Here is a 21855-nt window from a genome sequence, read left to right on the forward strand (position 1 = left end):
TGCTCTTCTGTGAAGTACAGTGCATGGCAGAATTGCCAGACAATGGCTTTGGATTGAGGCCTTCGTCCAGCAGTGGATTAACCATGGCTGACGATGATGATTATGATGATAATAACAATAATAATGAGCCTCTGAACTTGGCCGCTGTACCGGTCCATAACGGGACTCCGACTTGGGACCAGTGTCGTGGAGAATGTCCCGCGTGTGGTCTTAGAAGTCTGCAAGGGATTCCCCCCCCCCCCCCTTGTCGGTTTCCCCGCGGGGAAATCATCCGCGGTCCGAGGTTGGACGAGAATTTGAGATCTTTGATCTGAACTGCACTCACGAACCCACTAATCCACTATTAATATCTCCCTCTGTGTATGCGCGAGACGCTGGCGTTCTGTGACGCACGTAGGATGGTCAACAGCGTTGAGGACGACGAGGAAGCGCGCCCGCGTCCGCGTGTGATGTGGCAGACTCAATACACGGTTTCCATGCTTCCTAAATTAGCCCTAAATATAATGAAATTACGCTAAAATAGATGCATCATACGTACGAGATACATTTACCTGAAACTCCGTACCGTATGCTAACATCCACCAAACGACAAAATGTTATTTAGTGAAACGCAAAATATGTATATAAAACAACGCTTTAACGTCGGTCGTATGGTGTGAATTATTAATTGAGCAGTGTTTTATTTATTTTTATACTTGCCCAATGAGTGTGCATATTCCTGCAGCGACACTCGGATCACGCCATTGGTTCGTAGCCCGCGTGATTATTTCGAGACGTCGTCTATGCCCAAGCCCAAGTGCGCCCTGCCTAATCTTAAATTAGATTTTTTTTAAAGGCGTAATTATTCGGGAATGAAACACGAGCAGATTTTGAACGATCACCCAAGCCGAACTCTGCATTTGTAACGTCAAACATTTTAACGACACCGCTTCATTAGCACCGATGTAGAAGCACGCGACAAAAAACAAACCTCAATAAATGTTTCAATAACACAGCCCTACAATTTAAATGTATATATAATAGGTGACGTTTCGGGCAATGACCCATCTTCTTGATATGAGTATTACATCGAGGCAGTGCGGTTAATCTCCGGTGAAGAGCGCAAGGCTCATTGTGTCGGTCTATCTGACGAAGAGAGCGCGTACGTGGGACGCTGTGTGAATGGACTTTGCAATCAGATAAGAGGGGAGATACGCGGAAGGGGAGGTGAGGGAGGGGGGGAGTGTTAGTCATGATTTCACTCAATAAGTGGTCCCGATCGCGTAACCTGACGGTTGTCGCGGTTCTTCTTGAGGGAACAAATGAAACCTGGATATGCGCGGTATGAAAATACCGGAGAGACGCGCGCGTGGACCACGAAGAATGATGAGCTACCGCGTGCGATTATATACAACTGCATATACATACAGCGCGATGTTTACTATGCTATATACGAGTCGTGATCATCAGCGGCCATGGTCTATGTACTGCTGGATGAAGGCTTCACCCATCTCTCGCGGTCATGAACAACCTCAGCTCCGACTAACGAGCTGATGTCATCGCTCCAAGGCCTAGGTGAATCATGCGAGCGAGTGTATGCAGGTATTTAAATAATTAGCACATTGCATGCAAAAACAATGATCCCATTAGTAACTGTTCCATTGAACATGCTACACACACACACCTATTAATGAAGCATGCTCCTAAATACAAGACGTTATAGTGTAATTATTGATTTAAACCAGTCTTTCCAGCCTAATGCTGGTTTCATATTAAAAACGCAAGCCTGATATGTAATTATCATTTTTTTAAGTACATACATATTTCAGGTGGCTTCATTAACATCAAAATTAATGAGTGCACAGGTTTAGGCCAACTTCATAACCTCGTTATTACATCGTGTTGATTGCCCTAATTATATCCGTGTGCGTGTAAATGGATACTACATGTGCATTGCGTACGAGAACATCTTTACGTGAACACTGCACGCATACCCGTTTATAAAATTAATAATCACCCTGAACGTTTGTGAAATTGCTGAGGTAGTTCAGTGCGTATCCAAACACCAGCCCGAACGACGTTACGCATCGTTAAGATAAACAAGGGCCAATAACTTCCCAGTGCACCTGACGGATTCATCGCAATGGAAAGGTAAATGGATACACTACATAATTGAAATCAACAGAGACAGAATTGGTAAACAACAACAAAAAAGTACGTTCCCAAAAGCGCGGACGACTTAAAAACGCGCGTGCGGAGGTGATTATTTATTTTATTATTCTACGTCTCCGCCGCCATTTTAAGGCCTACGGAGTGGCCTGCTCAAAGGCACGGACCTGGGCATGGAGAATATGGGCTTTAAAAAAAGAACCCCAATCCGCGTAAATCTACATGAAAAGAATATAAATTGCCACACGTATAGAGCGAGTGCGTCGCAGCCGCACGCATAGTCGACGTGGCTCCAGCCTCGGTGCGTTGCTTGCAAAGTACCGCTTTGTTGCAGGCACCACGTGCTCACTTAGTGAACGGGCCTCGTATTGGGGTGTTTTTTTCTCCTTTCATAATTCATCCTTTCCGCTGTGGTGTCGCAATGCTTCTGTTGTTGCAATCAATGAGCGGGGGGCTTTGACGGCATACGATTGATAAAGCATACGATGAATACAGGCCTGTAACGGGTTTAGTCAAGGCCTATTGGGTCTTTTTAAGTATTGTGTATATGATTGCAAAGAATGATGCCACCCCGAGCCTGAATAACCACGTACATATTAATACGGTAAAATTGACAACCATTTGGGTCTGCGTTTGTATCTTGCTGATATCTAAAACTATTCAACTACATCCTATTGCAAATTCTATGTGCCAGTGCACGTGGATGGTGTGTATTTGCTCGCAAACAGCACTTGCCCCAAAAGTCTAAGGCTATACGGGGAATCTTTGTCTTTTGGAGCGGTAATGTAGTGTGGGGAGAGGATAGTGCGCTGCGCTACGAACCCGGCCATATGAGTTCGACTCCCGCTCAGTCAATACCGGTGACGATTATCTGAACTGGACCTGGGCCTCGCCTAGGTCGACTCAGTGTCAAATTAGTACCTCGTGCGGTGTGGGGTAAACATCAGCACTGGAGAGACAAAGGCGGCCGAGCGTGGTTGTTGGCCACCCACCCTCATGTACCCTGCACCTGCCCCAAAAGTGCGTTAAGGCTATACGGGGGATATTTGTCATTAGTATGCTTGGGTAGACGCTTTTAATACATACGAGCATCCTGATATTTAAATATCGCATACAATGGGTATAAATGGACCACAAGCAATCGCAATGTTATTAGATATCCACACGCCCGTCTCATTTAACTTTGTTTTTATTTATACGTATTGTAACTGGTTGAAATCCGGATTATAAGACGCACTTTTTTACCGATATTTTTAATCAAAACTTGGGGTGCGTCTAATAGTCAGGTTACCGTGTGTGTGTACATATGACCAGATTTGGATAACTTTATTGCCATGCAGCATATGCTTCGGGGCGCGAGTTATATTCCCATGCGTCTTATAATCCGGCTAACGCGGTGGCGTGTGGAGGTAGCATAGTTCAGGATGGGTGGAGCGGTTGTGCAGTGAGTGGTTAGTGTACACCACGACGCTCCGAGCCTGGCTACCTGGACCTGAGCTCGACACTTAGTCAAGGCTAACATCGGTGGCGAGTGCCATCTGAACGGGTATTACCTCTCCCTCTCACTCTTCTGAAACATCCCTGCACTGACCAGTGTGGTGAAGTATGGTCAAACAACCCCCACACGACGCTGGGAAATCATCATCTAGCAGTGGACTGACAAAGGACTGAACATTATATTTTGAAAATCATTATCGTACTTTACAAAAAAAATAATCGTGAAATATAATGAAGATACAGACGTGCTGTCATAACCACCTAATCGTTATGAAAAGCACCCGCCCTGACAAATGAACCACTGTATATAAATACAGCAATTCCAATGGCCCCAGATGCACTTAAGCTTTTCCAATGCCGTGCAAGCACTCAAGATTCCAAACAGCGGGTCTCGCAGCACACGCGCACGAAGGAATCCAAAGAACACGATATGATTGATCATTTACAGCCTTTTTGGTCAAACGCTCTGGTGGAAGGCATCAACGGCGCAGTGCCGTTTACGAAGGTCGTTTGTCCATACTTCACGGTGGGTGAAGAGGGGGAGCCCAGTACCGGATTTGAGATATCGCTCGCTCCTGATGTTACAGCCACGGCCTGGAATTGAACTGAGGTGGCCTGGCATTATTTAATTATATGCGACACCCGTGCGTGCACGCACGCACGCACACTCGACAAAGATCCCCCGTACAGCCTTAACAGACTGCTGGGGCAAGTGCTTATTTGCGAGTAGCAAACCTATGAAGGCCGGACACGAGGGGGTGGGTGGCCAACACCAACACCACCACACTCGACCGCCTTTGTCTCCGCAGTGGCGATATTTACACACTGCACCAGGTGCTCATTTGAGGCCGAGTCGACCTCGTGGAGGCACGGGAATCGATCTCGGGTCGCCAGCTTCGTGTCGCAACGCGCCAGCAGCAACGCCGCCGCTCCCCGCGCGCACTGGCGTGGCGTGAAAATAACAGGCCCGGTATTCTGCCATTGAATCTGAAAGGTCGCTTAGTTGTGTGGCACGTGGCGTCTCGCATGTAATCACTCGGTACCCATGTCAGCCGTGATCGGAAATCAAACTCAAGTGATCGAGGCGACAATTCAAATGGCCTCGCTGAGCACTGCACCAACACCGACCACAAACAGGCACGGAAGGTGTGTTCACAAAAGAGACCCTCGTGAGTGACCGCGAGCTGCAATCAGAAGCAGCCTCCCCCCCCGCCCACTCGTAGTCACTTTAAGGAGCGGGGGCCGAGGATATGGGAATGTTAACAATGGCCGCCATATTTGCCGTATAGAACTGCAAGTTGTGACCGCGCGCGTTGAGCTGTTTCGAAGCCTCCCTCTAAGTGCACGCGGTGCGAAATCAATCCGCACTCCCAGAGTGCCATTCAACTCGTTGCTTATTCAACAAGGTTTAAACAACAACAAAAATGTGCACAGTTTCCCCAACCCCATAACCCCCCCCCCCCCATTGGTTCAGCCAGGCCATCGTGACGCGTGGTTACTGCCTCGTAAGGCCACTCGTCACTACGGCGTCACGTGGGTGGCTGTACGTGACGAGGAGGTGGGGGCCCCGAGTCTTTAACGCGTGGCCGCAATTACGCCGACGAGAGCATGCGGCGCCTATCAACTCACCTGAACCCCATCAGCGAGGGTCTCATGACTAAACCTTAAGTGTCGTATCCTCTGTCTCTCGATATATAACACGGGAGTTACGCAGGTGTGTAATGTGACCCATACGCACACTCGTGTAAACATTGTTGGTCTGCTGTAACGCGTCTGCATGTGATGCATTTCAAGTAGACGTGGAGTGCGTGTGCGTGTGTGAGAGAGACACAAAGACGTACCGTATGTTCGCATGTGTGACCTCATTTATGGTCTATAGTGAAGCATGTATCGTCTACAGCTTATTTAATCGTAACAATCCTGAATGTTTTGTTGAGCAAATGATTGTACATGCGTTTACAAATCAGTCTGCGTTTAACTTTCTACTTGTTTGAAACACTGATTTACGTCTGAATTTTGTCTACAGAATGTTTAATTTAAGACATGATGGAAGGGAACAGACTCTATGCAATATATGTAAAGCATATAATTTTTTAACTCATAATGCTGATCTATAACAATTATAAAATAGAGCACGTGGAATCTGGCTAACTTGGCTGTAAAACATAACGCACAGGCATTGTTGGCACGTTACACGCCTACGATACATATACGTCACCTGTAGTTTATATATATGTGTGCTGTAATACCTGCACGGCGTGCTTTATGTAATAGTACGCGAGTAGTAAGAGCGACACTCGCGGTGCTGCTGTATAAACCCGGACGGCGAAGTATATAGGCGTGAATAATCAAGTCTCACATTACCCAGGCACGGCATAAAGTGGCTGTGTTGATGCATAGCAGGCAGACACATGTGCCTCGAGTTATTGCACACACAGTCACATGTATATGTGCCCTACATTGTTATATATATATACCTAAATAAGTATTTTATTTTTCACTGCGCATTCAAATAATATCAACTTTGGCAATGTCAGGCGTGTTGTTATACAATGGTATAGAGCGTACATGAATTACATACAACTTATTTTAAATGTTTTTGAAATCACATACGCCTATTATATTTCAAGTATGCGTGCTGCATATAGGACCATGTAATATTGTATAAATGTAGTTTATAGAAAATGTAGTTACAAACATTTAACGCACGATATTCCCATTGTATGTCATACTGTGCAACGTTGCTTAGCTTCGCTAAATATTTTTAAAGTAACATTTTATAAATAACTAATAACCATGAATTCACGTCACAATATTTTGCACAGATCTTATTTATGCAATCACACGTGATTAGCTAGTGACGTCCAACAAAAAAAAGCAAACTTTACGTATTGTAAGTGTTGCACCCTTGAGTTACATGCAACTTAATACGCTTTATAATTGGCACACAGTAATATAATTAACCACGGATCATATTTAAAATTGTAACATGCAGTTCCTATGTGAAATTAAATACGTAACATAATTAAATTGTATTACAGTAAAACAAAGCATACTTTTAGGTGTCAATTCTCTTGTGTGTACGAGTGTTGTGATAATTACTTTGAAATCCACCACAGCTAGCTATAGCTAGCTATCCATAGCCAGCTATAGATCGCAAGCTGTACGTTGTACGTGTGTACTGTGACAATTCACCTGGCGTGGTGCAATTTGAATAGTCAATGTGCCTCGATATATGTCATATACTGACCATAGACAAACCACAGGTAGGCACAATGGTTCTATTAAACCTCGCTTAGTAAATTGCCTCCAATTGCCCTACCACGGACAGCTCCGCGCACTCTTGTAGCAGCAGCAGCGAGGGACGTTGCGAGTCCCAGCAAAACAGAGGAGACGCAACCGTCGGAGGCAGGCAGCTCTGCACTCCCTCGCATTTGGCTTCGAGTAAGAAAATGGCCGCCGTGAGTCGTTACGCTCTCGCCCATTGACGACGTCCAATTTGTAGGCGCAGATTTAACCACTTGGGCCCGATCGCGTATCGCAAGCACGTGGTGCGGCGGGTGATGCCTGGGTAAATGTTGAAGCTTTCAATGAGCACTCGCCTACCCCACCTACCACACCTACCTCTCCTACCCACCTATCTAACCTGCCACACCTACTCCACCTACCCACACCTACCCCACCAGACTCTGCTTAATGTGAGTGAGAGAGAGAAAGTCGAGGTGGGTTTGTCACAGTTGCACGAGGACTCGCGGTCTCTACGCCAGCGAGGGGGTTTGGTGGGGGTAAAAAAGCGATTTCCATTTCAGAACCATGAGCGGTGTGGACAGCGGCCTCCGGCTTGCAAAGATGTCAATGCGCATATGCGTGCAGGGTAGAGAAGACTTATAAAGTCTTTGCGCTTCGTTCAATTGTCAAGCAAATGTCCAAGTGGCAGCACTGTTTATGTGTGTGTGTGTTGAGAGGTGCTCGCTATGTATGTGGAACTTCTTTCGCACCGCACGTGACCAACCGTGCTAATCGGAAGTGCGAAACAGCACTTGCCCCAAACATTCTGCTGAGGCTATACGGGGGAATGTTCGTTGTTTGTCTTTGTCGTGAAAGCGTGACGTTTGGGCGTTCGTGTGCATGCATCGTAGAAAAGCCCAAGTCACAACGCACATTGTCGTTGCCCACGTTACGTTGGTCTGCCTTCTAACACACGTAGCAATAGATCCACGTCGTATGTTGACCAAGTGTACGTTGATGGATCGCGCCTACAATTAGCACGGTTGGCTATGTACGGTGCGAAAGAAGTCCAACATACACTTGAAAGGATGAAGCGGGCAAATGAGTTCATTCGGTGATGTGGGTTGTGGATGGCATCGCGAGACCGTGGAGGGATGGCAATTGCGAATGAAACCCTTTAATCTTGCAGTGGATAGACCCTGTCTCTGCCATTGAGAATGTCAATGCTGCTGCTGCTTCTACTGCTGACTATGCCACAGCCACTTAATTGAATCGTCATCTCACCTTAAATCACACTCCGTGCTCCCTTTACTCTACAAACTCATTTGCATTTTACGCACGCTTAGCACAGTTAGCTCTCATAGCCAATTGGCATTATCGTCGTGATGGATTCGGCCGAGGGAGCGAGGTGTGTGAGGGTTGTGTGGAGGGGAGGGCTGGCGCCGGTACAATCACGGAAAGTGCCATTTAGTGGCTCTTATTTTCGTATTAAATCCCATCGCAATGTAGACGCAGTACGACAGCGTCAATGTGCCCGTGATTGCTCAACATACACACGGGCCCGTGTGGATATCATGCCAACGCACCAATTAACGTTCACCCATTACGATTGCCAGCAGCACCACGGCCTCCCTCCTCGCTCTGTCCACTTTCTCCGACCGCCCCCCGCCCACCCCCATCGTGACAGCGCACTTTGATACAATTCCAGCTGCAGATTAAAAACAAATCCTCTCCACTCTCTCTCTTCGCCACCCGCAAGGGGGTGGCAGATGTGACGTTATTCACACGGAGAGATAGCTCTTCCCTCCCACTCTCTCTCTCTCTCGTCCTTCTCTCGCGTGCACTCACACACGCAGACAGACAGGCGCAACGCAGCACGGGACAACCGAGGGGCGAAACGAGAAGGTCGCAGCCTCGCGAGTTGTGAGCTGTCGCCGATATCGGGATCGCGGCGGGGGCTATACAGAGGATGCAACAACGCGCACACGCGCATGCCTTGCAATACACACAAGGCAGTACGGTCGCGTGTGCGTGTGTGACCGTAGCGTGCGTGTGTGTGACCATAGCGTGCGTGCGGCGTGCGTGTCGTGTGACCATAGCGTGCGTGCGGCGTGCGTGTGTAACCGTATCGTGCGTGCGTGTGTGACCGTAGCGTGCGTGTGTGTGACCATAGCGTGCGTGCGGCGTGCGTGTCGTGTGACCATAGCGTGCGTGCGGCGTGCGTGTCGTGTGTGACCGTAGCGTGCGGCGTGCGTGTGCGGTGCGTCTGCGACTATATCGCTATCGGTTCTGCTCCGAAGACGGCGCTCACACGACGCAGACACATTTATTGTCAACAAATAATCGTGAAGGGGAGACGGGCACACGCAGCGAGAGAGAGATGTACCTTGGTATGGCAGAAGGCTCCTCCGTCCGGCACTCGTCGCAGCGCTGGCGTGGTTAGCTGCAAAGGCCAGAGGCGCGCTTCGTCCGTACGAATCAAATGGACGGCGGATGAATCCACTACACACAAGATGGAGCTATAGACCGCGCCGTGTCGTCTCTCTCTCTCTCCCTCCCTCTCTCTCCCGCTCTCCTCTTCGCTGATCGCAGGGACGTGGGGCCTCCGGGCCTTCTTCAGACACAGCCTGATATACACACGTGTACTGTATGTGTATATATACACACGTGTACTGTATGTTGTATATATCAGAGACGTACACGCGCGCGCGGAACGCACGCACGCTCGCAGGCACACACGCAGCCCACTGTGAGGCTGGCGGCTCGCGTGTTATGCCGAGGACAGCTGATCGCTCGCTTAAAAAACGCGAAATCCCTTTAAATAGCTCCGGACGATGCCAATTCGCGAGCGGGCTGCGGGTGCGGAGGGCAGACGGAGCGAGCTGGAGCGCGGCTGCGTCTCTGCGTCGGGAAGAGCGAGACGGACCCACCGCGGCTCCGGCCGCCGCGAGCGTCAACGTCCCGTGGTCTGAGGCTCCGCGTTCCCCTCTACACCCATCTCCCTCCCCCCCCACCTCCACCACCCTCCTCTACCTCACTCCCCCTGCTGCTCTCTCCATCACTGCTCGCGGCCCCCTCCTACCCCCCTCCTACCCTCCTCCCTCTACCCCAACAACCGCATCCCACCCCCCCTCTCTCTCTCTCGTGGTCATCGGACGAGAAGAGAGCGGCTTGCCTTGCGAGGCTGCGCGAACCGCTGGCGTGGTTTTCCCCGAATGAGACCTCCCGGCCCCCCGCACTGACTTCGTTATAGTAGCGACCGTCGCCATCGTCGTCATCAGAATTATCATCCAGCGGGGGGCAGCGCCGTGACGCGAGGAGACCCACGCGCTCGTTCCACCGAGACGCGAATGCGGTGAGAGCGCGCGCCGAGGACCCCCATGACCCGTCGCGCATCCCACACGGCACCCCCCCCCCCTCTCTCTCACACACACCCACAATCGCTGCCCCTCCCCCTCTAACACCCACCACCCCCCCATTCCAACCACCTCCTCCCACCGCCACCACCACATCACCGCCAACCACCACCACCCAGCCACCACCCCACCCGCTCTCGCTCCGCTCTCCTCGCCAGCAGCCACCCCCATTTCAACCCCCCCCCACCCCTCCCTTCTCCCTTTCACCCCCCTCCCACACCGCCCGCTCCACCACCACCACTCCTCCTCTCTCTCTCTACAACCCCAAATGCTCCCTTAATCAAAAAGCGTCTGCTGTTAAGGTCCCTGGGACACCACCACCACGCACGCGTGCGTGGTGGTGGCGGTGGGGGCGGCCAGGGAGGGGACAGCCGGGGGAGGGGAGGGATAGGGGGAGGGGACAGAAGCTGCCCCTCCCCCCCACCACTGACCTCCCCCCACCACCACTGACCCCCCTCTCCCCCGTCTCTCAATCCCACCCCCCACCATCACTGGAAGGGTCCGGTGCCAAAATCAAGTTCAAATCAAGCCCCAGACACCCATTTCCATAATAATGAGCGGCCAATGAATGAATGAATGCACACAACGTGCAGAAAGCGCCCCCCACACACACCACACCCCCCCCCCTATTCGTACACTGGTCTGTGGGCCGTGCGAACGACTGGCAAACAGCAGAAACGTTCTGTCTTGTAAAATAATTAGCCACGGCAGAACAGTTTTGGCGCGCTCCCTCTCTCTCCCTCTCTCTCTCGTTCGCTCGCTGCCTCTCGCTCTCTTCCTCCACTCTCTCTCATCAGCAAACGGGGCAAAGCAGAGATGCGACTATGTACGCACTCATACGCTCACCGGGCGTACGTAGTCTCGTAGGCTGCCGTGTAAAATGCGTTGTCTACGCGCGCTGTGTCTAGGGTTTGGGGTTTTTCGCGGCACTGCGTGGCGGGTAAGTGCAGCTGATTTGTTTAAGAGCTCATTGTTACCGAGGGCTGCCACCGTTGCGTGAGACGTTACTATCAATACATTAAGCAGTGTTATGATAATTGAGTTTCGTCTCTCTCTCTCTCGATCACACACAAAGACTCTCTCACACACACATACACACAGATACAGAGACACACACAAACGTACATAATTGCACAGACACACAGAGGCACAGTCGTACGGATATAAAGACACACGCACATACAGACGCGCGCGCAGGCACACCCATATATAGATGCACATACAATGACAAAGATCCCCCGTATAGCCTTTGAACAGACCGTTGGGGCAAGTGCTGTTAGCGAGTAGCACCCATGAATTACACAGTCACACAATTACAGTCTCACGCACAGACACTTGCACTGACACACATTCAAAGCAGCTCGCCTCGTAAATTAAGGAGCTCGGTTCTAATTGTTTTTGCGATATTTCACACGCACCCTTTTAACAAAGTGGAATATCCTTCACGAACAAGAACCGCCGTCGGCCAAAATAAGGTCAGAAGAGATTCCTTTGAACGCACACAGCCTTTTTAAATATAACCCGCATATACAAATACGTATCACCTCCATCACAAACAGCCATCGTCACCATCTCGATCTCTGTCAGCCAGCGATTGAATTAAGACGGCACCCAACCATTTCTATATCGCATTAATTTGTCCAAAAACTGACTATAGGAATATACGCAATAGGATTATTAAAGAGAGGCGTTACCTTGTATTCTAGTGGTAGTGCCTTACGCCGAGAATTCCGATTCCAACGCAGCCTATAAGGCAGCGAGCGTTCTTGCCAATAACGAGTGAGGAATGAATTCCTCTTACCATCACCACCACCACCGCCACCTAGGAGCAACATCGTCAGTGGTGATTCGTCTTGATGACCATTCGAGTTGTTGAGCGCGCACGAGAGACAGCCCGAGCGAGCGGCTCGCCCTGAAACCTCGATCGCCATCCACGTCGCCGTTGCCGAGGAAGCGTCTCTATCTGTCTGTCTGTGTCTGTCTCTCTCTTGCCGTCTCAACATATCCTCAAGTGCCTTTGCCTGTGGCCGTGCCTGCGAGCCGTAAGCCCGAGCCAGCAGTCCGGGCGTTCGTCTACACGCACACACACGCAGTGAGAGAGTCTCCTTCCCCGTGCATCATTACGTCTGCACGAATGGCGCTGAAAGGGTCCCCTCGTTGTCCCCTCCCGTATGACCACTCCCGAGCGCCACGCATATTGTTCACGGAGCCAGCCACGGACGTGTTTAGCAAACCAAATAACAGCACGCGCGTTTTGTGGTTGGGTGGGTTCGGGTTTTTTCTCTCTCCTCTCTTCTAGAGTGTTGTTAGGATGGGGTGTGATGTTCAAAAGGCAATGTGGTGGTGTAATGGGGTTGGTTGGGGGAGTTGGGTGGAGGTTGTTGGTGGTGGGGGCAAATGAGTGTATGTGTGTGGTTGAGACTGCCTGCCAATAGAGCGTCATTGGTCTATGTGTGCATGATTACTTGAGCCGGTCTTGGGCTTCCTCCGCTAGGTCGACTCAGCCTCAAATGAGTACCTGGTGCGGTGTGTAGTAAACATCGCCGCTGAGGAGACAAAGGCGGTCGGGGGTGGTGCTGGCCACCCACCCCCTCGTGTGCAGTGCCGGCCTTCATTGGTGCTACTCGCTAACAGCACTTGCCCCAACAGTCTGTTAAAGGCTACACGGGGGATATTTATCCTTGATTTGTGTATGCATGCTGTGCATGCCCTTAACAGGTACTGGCTAACAGCACTTGTCTCAAGAGCCCATGTGGGCTACAGGGGGATCTTTATACTGTATATGTATGACCGCGTGTATATGGGTATACATGTACGTATATGTATGCGTATGGATGTACAATCATCTTGTGTCTGTGTGAATGCGTGTATGTGATACGTATGCACATGTGTAAGTTTGTTCATGTCTTTGTACGTGTATATATGTTACGATATACATGTGGGTTGTACGTATGTATACTATGCACGTATGGAAGAGTGTATGCATGTATGCAGTGTCTATGCGTTTATGGATATGCGTGTGCGTGTTTGTAGTGCTACGTTATGTACGTACGTGTGTATTATGAGTTTAGAATAAAAATGCATTTTACGCGCACATGTATCGCATGTAATCCTCGAGACAGCTAACTATCACACATTACAGTGTCACTCGCTAGAGCGGGTAAACTTAACACCATAATTACACGGACTTAGAGTGCACCAACAATAATATGTGCTTTGAAAAAGGGTCATTCCCCGAAACGTCACTTTATATATCCCCCCCCCCCCTCCTTGCAGGGCAGTATCATTGATAAATATGTAGATTGTTTTCTTATATATGCTTAAACACAATAAAACTCAAATTGTACTTACACGTAACCGACGATACATACAAAGACAAAGATACCCCGTATAGCCTTTAACAGACTGTTGGTGCAAGTGCTGTTAGCGAGCACCTATGAAGGCCGGCACGTCCACACACACACACGAGGACCCTGTAACACTCATTCGTACACACACGCACACACATAGCCGGGTCGGCTAGCATTGCATGCATACAGTCAGTCGCCTCGAATATAAAGCGGGCAGGCAGCATAACAAGAGCCGATTGATATATTTACAGAGGCAACGGCCCAAAAAAGTCTGGGCGACCCTCCCCCCATCACGCCTGTCGGCAAGAGCCATACAGATGGGGCTAGCCGTATTACTGACCAGCCAGCCCTGGCTACTATGGCAATGACACGTCCCGCCGGGCTATGATGATGGTGGTGGTGGGGGGTGCTGACTCGAGCCATCGGGGAAGCCGGCATTATTCCCCGTCGGTTCTCACGCCCGGGCCATCCTTATTTGCATGGCGGAATTCTAATGAGGCGCTTTTCAGACGCGCGGCTCTAACCTTGAAAACTTTATTTTAGTGGCCCGCCGGGAATCCTATCCCAGACAAGCTCGCACAATGGGTGCATGGAGCACCCACTTGGGGTGGGTGGGGGGGGTCTGGGTGAGGGTGGGGGCTATGGAGGGATGGCTAAAGTTGAAGGCTGCAAGTAGAGAGTGGAGTATGGGGGTGGTGGTCGTGATGGTGAAGGGAGAGAGAGTGAGAGAGAACACAAAATAATAGAAGTTTTTTTTTTTAAAGAGAGATGTGGAGATGGTGATGCGGGGGGGGGTGCAAGTTGTGGGGGGGGGGGCGGTGGGGTGTGGGAGTGAAACGCATGGACCTTGCTTATATAGTTAGCAGAGGATGAAGCTTAAGAACAAACAATACGAGCTGCATCTCATTAAACGAGGGAACCAGACGAACCCGGCACCCCAAAGCCACTGGCGGGCCGCTGAGTCAATGGCAGACACAGCGTCTAGGTGTCAAGTTCAATGCTCACCTGAACTCTGCGCAACGCGGGTGCCTCCACCAGATCTACACGAGACGACGCGATGCTATTGCAAGAGCTGCTGCTGCTGCTGCTGTTCGCCGCTGCCCGCTGCTGTGCGTGCATCGACAGCGAGCGAGGCGCACAACGTCGATTGACCGACGAATGATTTTGTTGTAGAGGGGGGAAAAAAAGCTAAATTGTAATAGTTTGTTTTAAAGACTTTAGTTTGTTTGTCGTGTGTGTGTATATATATACATACACATGGAGACGCAGAGAGAGAGAGATACTGACTTGGGAGTCTGTTGAACGCTAGCGAATGCTCAACTGGCTGGCTTGGCGGACGATGAGAGCTGTCGTGAATTTATTTTTCCGTCTCTTGTCGAAAAAGCATCAAGATCTTCCGAGCGCAAGAATTCCACCCTCGCAGCCGCCTCACTCGACCTCCTTACGTCACGTGAAGTGTACGTATGCTGTTTTCTCAGCCACGGGCAGCGATAGCTAAACCACCACTGTCGCAACCACAGCCACCACTATCGCACCACCACCACCACTCTCACACCACCACGATAACATCACCACCACCACGACCACTGTCACAACCACAGCCACCACTATCGCACCACCACCACTCTCACACCACCACGATAACATCACCACCACCACGACCACTGTCACAACCACAGCCACCACTATCGCACCACCACCACCACTCTCACACCACCACGATGACATCACCACCACCACTCTAACACCACCACGATAACATCACCACCATCACTGTCACAACCACAGCCACCACTATCGCATCACCACCACTCTAAAACCACCACAATAACATCACCACCACCATCACTGTCACAACCACAGCCACCACTATCGCACCACCACCACTCAAACCACCACGATAGCATCACCATCACTGTCACAACCACAGCCACCACTATCGCACCACCACCACTACCACTCTCACACCACCACGATCGTAACCGCTATCACACCACCACTATCACGCTACGATCACAACCACCGCTAACAGCCAACAACAACAGCAGCAGCATCACCGATAACAACAATGTGACGCACAGCGCCTACCGCTGTGTACCGAGGCGCGCGGTGTCGTCCCGCGCTGGTGGCACGGGGGAAGAAGCGCGGCCGAGTCCGGCGGGGGTCTCGAGTCGAGGTTGGCTCGCGGCGGCGAGGTGGAGCGCACCGCGCGCGCCTTGCGCGGGTGTCGGGGCAGCTCGGGGTGGCTACACCCGGCGTGCGCGCGCGCGTGCGTTAGGCTGTGCGCGCACACGCGCTTGCTTGAGGCATGTGTTGCGTTGCATTGTATGGGGCAGCGGTGGTGCAGCGTTGAGCGCACCGCGCTGCAGAAAAAACCGGCAGCGACTCGAGTTCGGTTCGCGCTCACGACCAAGAACGGGGACGAATGCTTGATTCGGTATTGGGACTCTCCTAGGTCGGCTCAGCCTGGCAGTGGCGATGGCCACGTATCCTTCCTCGTGTGCCATGCCGGCCTTCATAGGTGCCGCTCGCTAACAGCACTCGTCGTAACGTGCTGTTACGGCTATACGGGGGATCTTTGTCTTTGGTATGAGAAGAGGTGTGTGTTGGTGTGGTCGCGCACAGGTCTATGAGTAGAGTGTTCATCTGCGGTGCACGAGAAACGCTTCGCCGAATGCGAACTGAGCTCCGCGCACATGCGGGGGCTATACAGTAGGCGCACGTGCTAATGACATGTACATTGTGCGCACTTTGCTGCGAAGATGGATCTGTAGGGGATGCGGGCATGGGGGCCAGGGAAATGCTATGCCTCGCTCAGAAGGGTTCATTATAACCTTTGCGATACTCGCTGCTGGTCACGGATACAACAAACGCAATGTGTGGAAAATCTGACCCATTCCGTGACCAGTCTCCAATTAGTTTTTTTTAATTGGAGACTGGTCACGGAATGGCAGCCAAAAGGAGTGATTGTAAATGCATCCGAGAGAACGGCTGCCGCGGAGATGAAGCGATGAGGTTTTGGTGCAGCGTGAGTGAGATGAGTAGCGGCGGTCGTCGTGCAACTGGACTATGAGGGGGCGTGTGGATTGCGTGGGGAGGCCTTCATCTAGCAGTGGATAGAGAATGGCGCACGATGATTTGCCGCGCCGCGTGTTCATCGTTGCGCCAGATGCCGTTCGCGTTACGTGGGGAGGCGTGGCGTTACGCGTGCAGCAATGCCCTACTTGCTGCTGCTGTGCATCGGAACACATGGTCGCAATGCATACGCGTGCTAGTACGCATGTTCGTAAAATTACGCACGCACATGTGTTGGGAGTGCACACGCACTCTCTGTGCGAGTGATATCTGCACTTTGAACGCGCGTGTGCTGAGTGGCAATTAATTTGTCTGTACGGCAGCGCGCACGGCAGCGTAGTGTACCGCTGCACGTATACACGTGCCCACAAAGACTCCCTCTCCCCCCCCCGGTATAGCCTTAACAGACTGTTGGGGCAAGTGCTGTTAGCGAGCACCATTTAGGGGCCGGCACGGAACCCGCGGGAGGTGGGTGGTCAGTATCACGCCCGACCGCCTTTGTCTCCCTATATTGATGATGTTTACATACCGCACCGAGTACTGTTATTGAATCGTGAGCGAGAATCGAACTCGGGTCGCCGGGTTCGTCGCGTAGTGCGCTAACCTCTACACCACCGCTCCCCCCCCAACCTCCCTCTTTGCTACGGGTCCATCCACCAATGTTAATTACTCAACCCGTACAAAACAACATGGCATCAGCCGAACCTGGTACACACGCGCAACACGCGCAACTTCATCGTTCTCGTTGTTGTTCTGCGTGCCGAAATAAGGCTGGCCGGCCGGCTGGCAAAGCGGTGCGAGGAGAGAGAGGAGAGAGAGGGCATTTGGATTGGGCGCTGAGAAGCTGTAGCGGTGGCGCAAATCGTTCCGTGGCGAGGAGCGCGCGCGTGCGTGCGCGCGTGCGTGACGTGGAACCCTCCCGAGCAGCAGCAGCAGTAGCGGCAGCACAATTGGCACGACACACATCTCGTATGCAAAACAAGAGCCCATATATGCAAATGACTGCACCACTGTATTAGACGTACAGTGGTGGTGGTAAGGGGACGCCAGCAGCAATGGCGCTGGCGTTCATTTAAGCACGGGGCGTGTCGAATCTCCGTCCTCCTCTCTATTTTTTATGCGTTCGTGTTTTTGTTGTCGATGTTGTTGGTTATTATGTTTGTTTAAAAAAAAACATTTGTTTTGCTTGCTCGAGCAAAATCTACCGTGTATGTTAACGATGCACGTGATTTTTTTTTATCTCCTCTCTACCGCTCTCTCTGTCTTCCCCGCAAAGATAATTATTCGGATGATTCCGCTCTCTTTCTTAGCGGATGTCTTCTCTCTCCCTGTGTCTCCTCTCTCCCTGTGTGTCTCCTCTCTCCCTGTGTGTCTCCTCTCTCCCTGTGTGTCTTCTCTCTCCCTGTGTGTCTTCTCTCTCCCTGTGTGTCTCCTCTCTCCCTGTGTGTCTCCTCTCTCCCTGTCTCTTTCCCTGTGTGTCTCCTCTCTCCCTGTGTGTCTTCTCTCTCCCTGTGTGTCTCCTCTCTCCCTGTGTGTCTCCTCTCTCCCTGTCTCTCTTCCTGTGTGTCTTCTCTCTCTCCCTGTGTCTCCTCTCTCCCTGTGTGTCTCCTCTCTCCCTGTGTGTCTCCTCTCTCCCTGTGTGTCTCCTCTCTCCCTGTGTGTCTCCTCTCTCCCTGTGTGTCTCCTCTCTCCCTGTGTCTCCTCTCTCCCTGTGTGTCTCCTCTCTCCCTGTGTCTCCTCTCTCCCTGTGTGTCTCCTCTCTCCCTGTGTGTCTCCTCTCTCCCTGTGTGTCTCCTCTCTCCCTGTGTCTCCTCTCTCCCTGTGTCTTCTCTCTCTCCCTGTGTGTCTCCTCTCTCCCTGTGTGTCTCCTCTCTCCCTGTGTCTCCTCTCTCCCTGTGTGTCTCCTCTCTCCCTGTGTCTCCTCTCTCCCTGTGTGTCTCCTCTCTCCCTGTGTGTTTCATCTCTCCCTGTGTCTCCTCTCTCCCTGTGTCTTCTCTCTCTCCCTGTGTGTCTCCTCTCTCCCTGTGTCTTCTCTCTCTCCCTGTGTGTCTCCTCTCTCCCTGTGTGTCTCCTCTCTCCCTGTGTTTTCTCTCTCCCTGTGTGTCTCCTCTCTCCCTGTGTGTCTCCTCTCTCCCTGTGTGTCTCCTCTCTCCCTGTGTGTCTCCTCTCTCCCTGTCTCTCTCCCTGTGTGTCTCCTCTCTCCCTGTGTGTCTTCTCTCTCCCCCTGTGTGTCTCCTCTCTCCCTGTGTGTCCCCTCTCTCCCTGTGTGTCTCCTCTCTCCCTGTGTCTCCTCCCTGTGTGTCTCCTCTCTCCCTGTGTGTCTCCTCTCTCCCTGTGTGTCTCCTCTCTCCATGTGTGTCTCCTCTCTCTGTGTGTCTCCTCTCTCTCTGTGTCTCCTCTCTCCCTGTCTCTCTCCCTGTGTGTCTTCTCTCTCCCTGTGTGTCTTCTCTCTCCCTGTGTCTCCTCTCTCCCTGTGTCTCCTCTCTCCCTGTGTCTCCTCTCTCCCTGTGTGTCTCCTCTCTCCCTGTGTGTCTCCTCTCTCCCTGTGTCTCCTCTCTCCCTGTCTTCTCTCTCCCTGTGTGTCTCCTCTCTCCCTGTGTATCTTCTCTCTCCCTGTGTGTCTCCTCTCTCCCTGTGTGTCTCCTCTCTCCATGTGTGTCTCCTCTCTCTGTGTGTCTCCTCTCTCCCTGTGTGTCTCCTCTCTCTGTGTCTTCTCTCTCCCTGTGTGTCTCCTCTCTCCCTGTGTGTCTCTCTCTCCCTGTGTCTTCTCTCTCCCTGTGTCTCCTCTCTCCCTGTGTCTCCTCTCTCCCTGTGTCTCCTCTCTCCCTGTGTGTCTCCTCTCTCCCTGTGTGTCTCCTCTCTCCCTGTGTGTCTCCTCTCTCCCTGTGTGTCTCCTCTCTCCCTGTGTGTCTCCTCTCTCCCTGTGTGTCTCCTCTCTCCCTGTGTGTCTCCTCTCTCCCTGTGTGTCTCCTCTCTCCCTGTGTGTCTCCTCTCTCCCTGTGTGTCTCCTCTCTCCCTGTGTGTCTCCTCTCTCCCTGTGTGTCTCCTCTCTCCCTGTGTGTCTCCTCTCTCCCTGTGTCTCCTCTCTCCCTGTCTCCTCTCTCCCTGTGTGTCTCCTCTCTCTCCCTGTGTGTCTTCTCTCTCCCTGTGTATCTCCTCTCTCTCCCTGTGTGTCTTCTCTCTCCATGTGTGTCTTCTCTCTCCCTGTGTGTCTGTCTAAAGCCTCGACTCTTGACTATCGCTCAGGTTGCGCCGGATTTTTACCGGCTAGCCTAATTGTCTTTTATTTTTCCCCTCCATCGCAAGACAGAAGATGCATCGGATATCCTAGCGCTGCAACATTGTTATTAGTGAACACCGTGTGTCTCCTGTAAGGCGTGTAAGCCACCAGCACACGACGTATGTATGTATACGTGTGTGTGTGCGCGTTTTAATTGTATGTATCGTTAAGCGTGAGGCCGATTGCACTACATTAGGCACCTTGCACCGTCGGCACGTTGCACGTGTTCGCTCGATAATTATATAATGATCACGAGGAACAGCATTGCTGCTATGCGCCGTGTGTTTATCGTGCAGGACGGCTGTGGTGCTTTGCATTGAATGATGCCGCGCATTGTGCGGTGTTGCTTGGGTATGTGTGTGTGGGAGGGCAGCGGGCGTGGAGTTGCGAGTGCACTGCGAACCCGGCAAACCCGAGTTCGATTCCCACTCACGGCCAACGCATCTCAAGTAGTGGTGAATATCTTGACCGATGCTGCACCTCCAATCCCCTCCCCCCTCCAACTCCCCTAGATCGACTCGGTCTTAAAATGAGTACCTGGTACGGTGGTGCGTCACGCGTCAGTCGGTACCGGGGAGACAACGGCGGTCCGGCGCGGTCGTGGCGTGCTCGCTAACAGCACCTGGCCTAACATCGCGTGTAGGCTATACGGTGGGATGGGATCTTTGTCTTTGGTTGCACACGGCGGGGGGGGGGGGACTTGCCTAGCATTGGCAGTTGCGTGTCGGGATTTTCTTCTCAGGTGGGGTCTGTTCTAGAATTTAAGACGTTGACTAAGAAACAATTGGATATCACGAGTAATGGTTCTTGTCTTGAATTGAGATCTCTATTCCGTCCGGTGCATCGCTATTCATGGTGTATATAGTAGGTGTGTTAGGCTTTACAATATGCACGATGCTATGATGACTCGGGAAACTATATGACGCGCAAGTGGTTTTATATAATTCGCGTTACATTTTTGTTATATATGTTGAATATACGTCAAGTCTGCAATATTATAGATATACACTCTACTGCTGTGACTTTTTTGTGAATATATACAGCATTACATGAATCGGTTTTGTACTACAATATGAATTAAATATAGAGTCACAATGATTTTAAATATATAGCTTCTGTCTATTACATGGCTGTACAGGCTATATATATTAAAATGATACACGGTCCGTATTGTTGAGACTCTGCTATATATAGTACTTATTGTAGAACGTTGATTTTACGTTAGTTACGACATAATATGTTGCAGCTCACATTTATGTTACATATTGTAGATAAATGACAAAATATTAGGGGGTACGCACGCATGCAAGTTTATGCGTTATAACAAAAAAACATTTGAGATTTTGATCATATTTCACGTGCAATGGATACACTATAATATATTTAATGCATTGTATTATATGCTAATATCAAAAACGTAAGACATTCCTCCACGTAACTTACAGATAATTTATCTTATAATCGTGTACGTTTTATACGGTTTTAAACTTGTTTTAAAGGTCATAGTCATCCAACCGTATATTATCTTTAAAAAAACAACAGCAATAATAAGCGTTAGCTCTTTGTCAATCCACTGCTGGATTGAAGGCTTCCCAATTTCTCTCAAGCCGCGGCTGTGATTTAAACCATACTTCACCGCGCTGGTCACTTGCGTGTTGGGATATCCCCTCGCTCTCCCTCCCCCCCTTCTTATAACGCCTCCATCCGTGGTCGTGAATCGAATTCCCTTCGCCGGGTGCGCTAACCACTGCGCCACCGCTCTAACCATGGGCTGCGCATGAGCCCACGGTCACGCGCACGAGCCCACGGTCACGCGCACGAGCCCACGTTCACGCGCACGAGCCCACGTTCACGCGCACGA

At 51.0% G+C, this 21855-nt stretch overlaps 1 protein-coding gene and 1 long non-coding RNA gene across 8 annotated transcripts in view; one reads left to right on the top strand and one right to left on the bottom strand.

The window, feature by feature from the left end:
* LOC142924403 (uncharacterized) overlaps positions 1 to 9999 on the bottom strand; it is a 78609-nt gene extending 68610 nt beyond the window's left edge. The window contains exon 1 of the long non-coding RNA XR_012941604.1: positions 9260 to 9999. This is a non-coding gene — a long non-coding RNA (uncharacterized LOC142924403). The remainder of the gene's footprint in view (positions 1 to 9259) is intronic.
* A 4482-nt stretch (positions 10000 to 14481) lies between these two features.
* LOC116941870 (lactadherin-like) overlaps positions 14482 to 21855 on the top strand; it is a 170856-nt gene continuing 163482 nt past the window's right edge. For all 7 annotated transcript variants that reach the window (XM_076066716.1, XM_076066715.1, XM_076066717.1 and 4 more), the window contains exon 1: positions 14482 to 15096. The gene's annotated coding sequence lies outside the window, so the exon portion shown is untranslated. The remainder of the gene's footprint in view (positions 15097 to 21855) is intronic.

The sequence above is a fragment of the Petromyzon marinus genome, chromosome 13 (genome assembly GCF_048934315.1).
Source record: "Petromyzon marinus isolate PM22_M1 ecotype Great Lakes invasive population chromosome 13, UKy_Petmar_22M1.pri1.0, whole genome shotgun sequence".
NCBI classification, from domain to species: domain Eukaryota; kingdom Metazoa; phylum Chordata; class Hyperoartia; order Petromyzontiformes; family Petromyzontidae; genus Petromyzon; species Petromyzon marinus.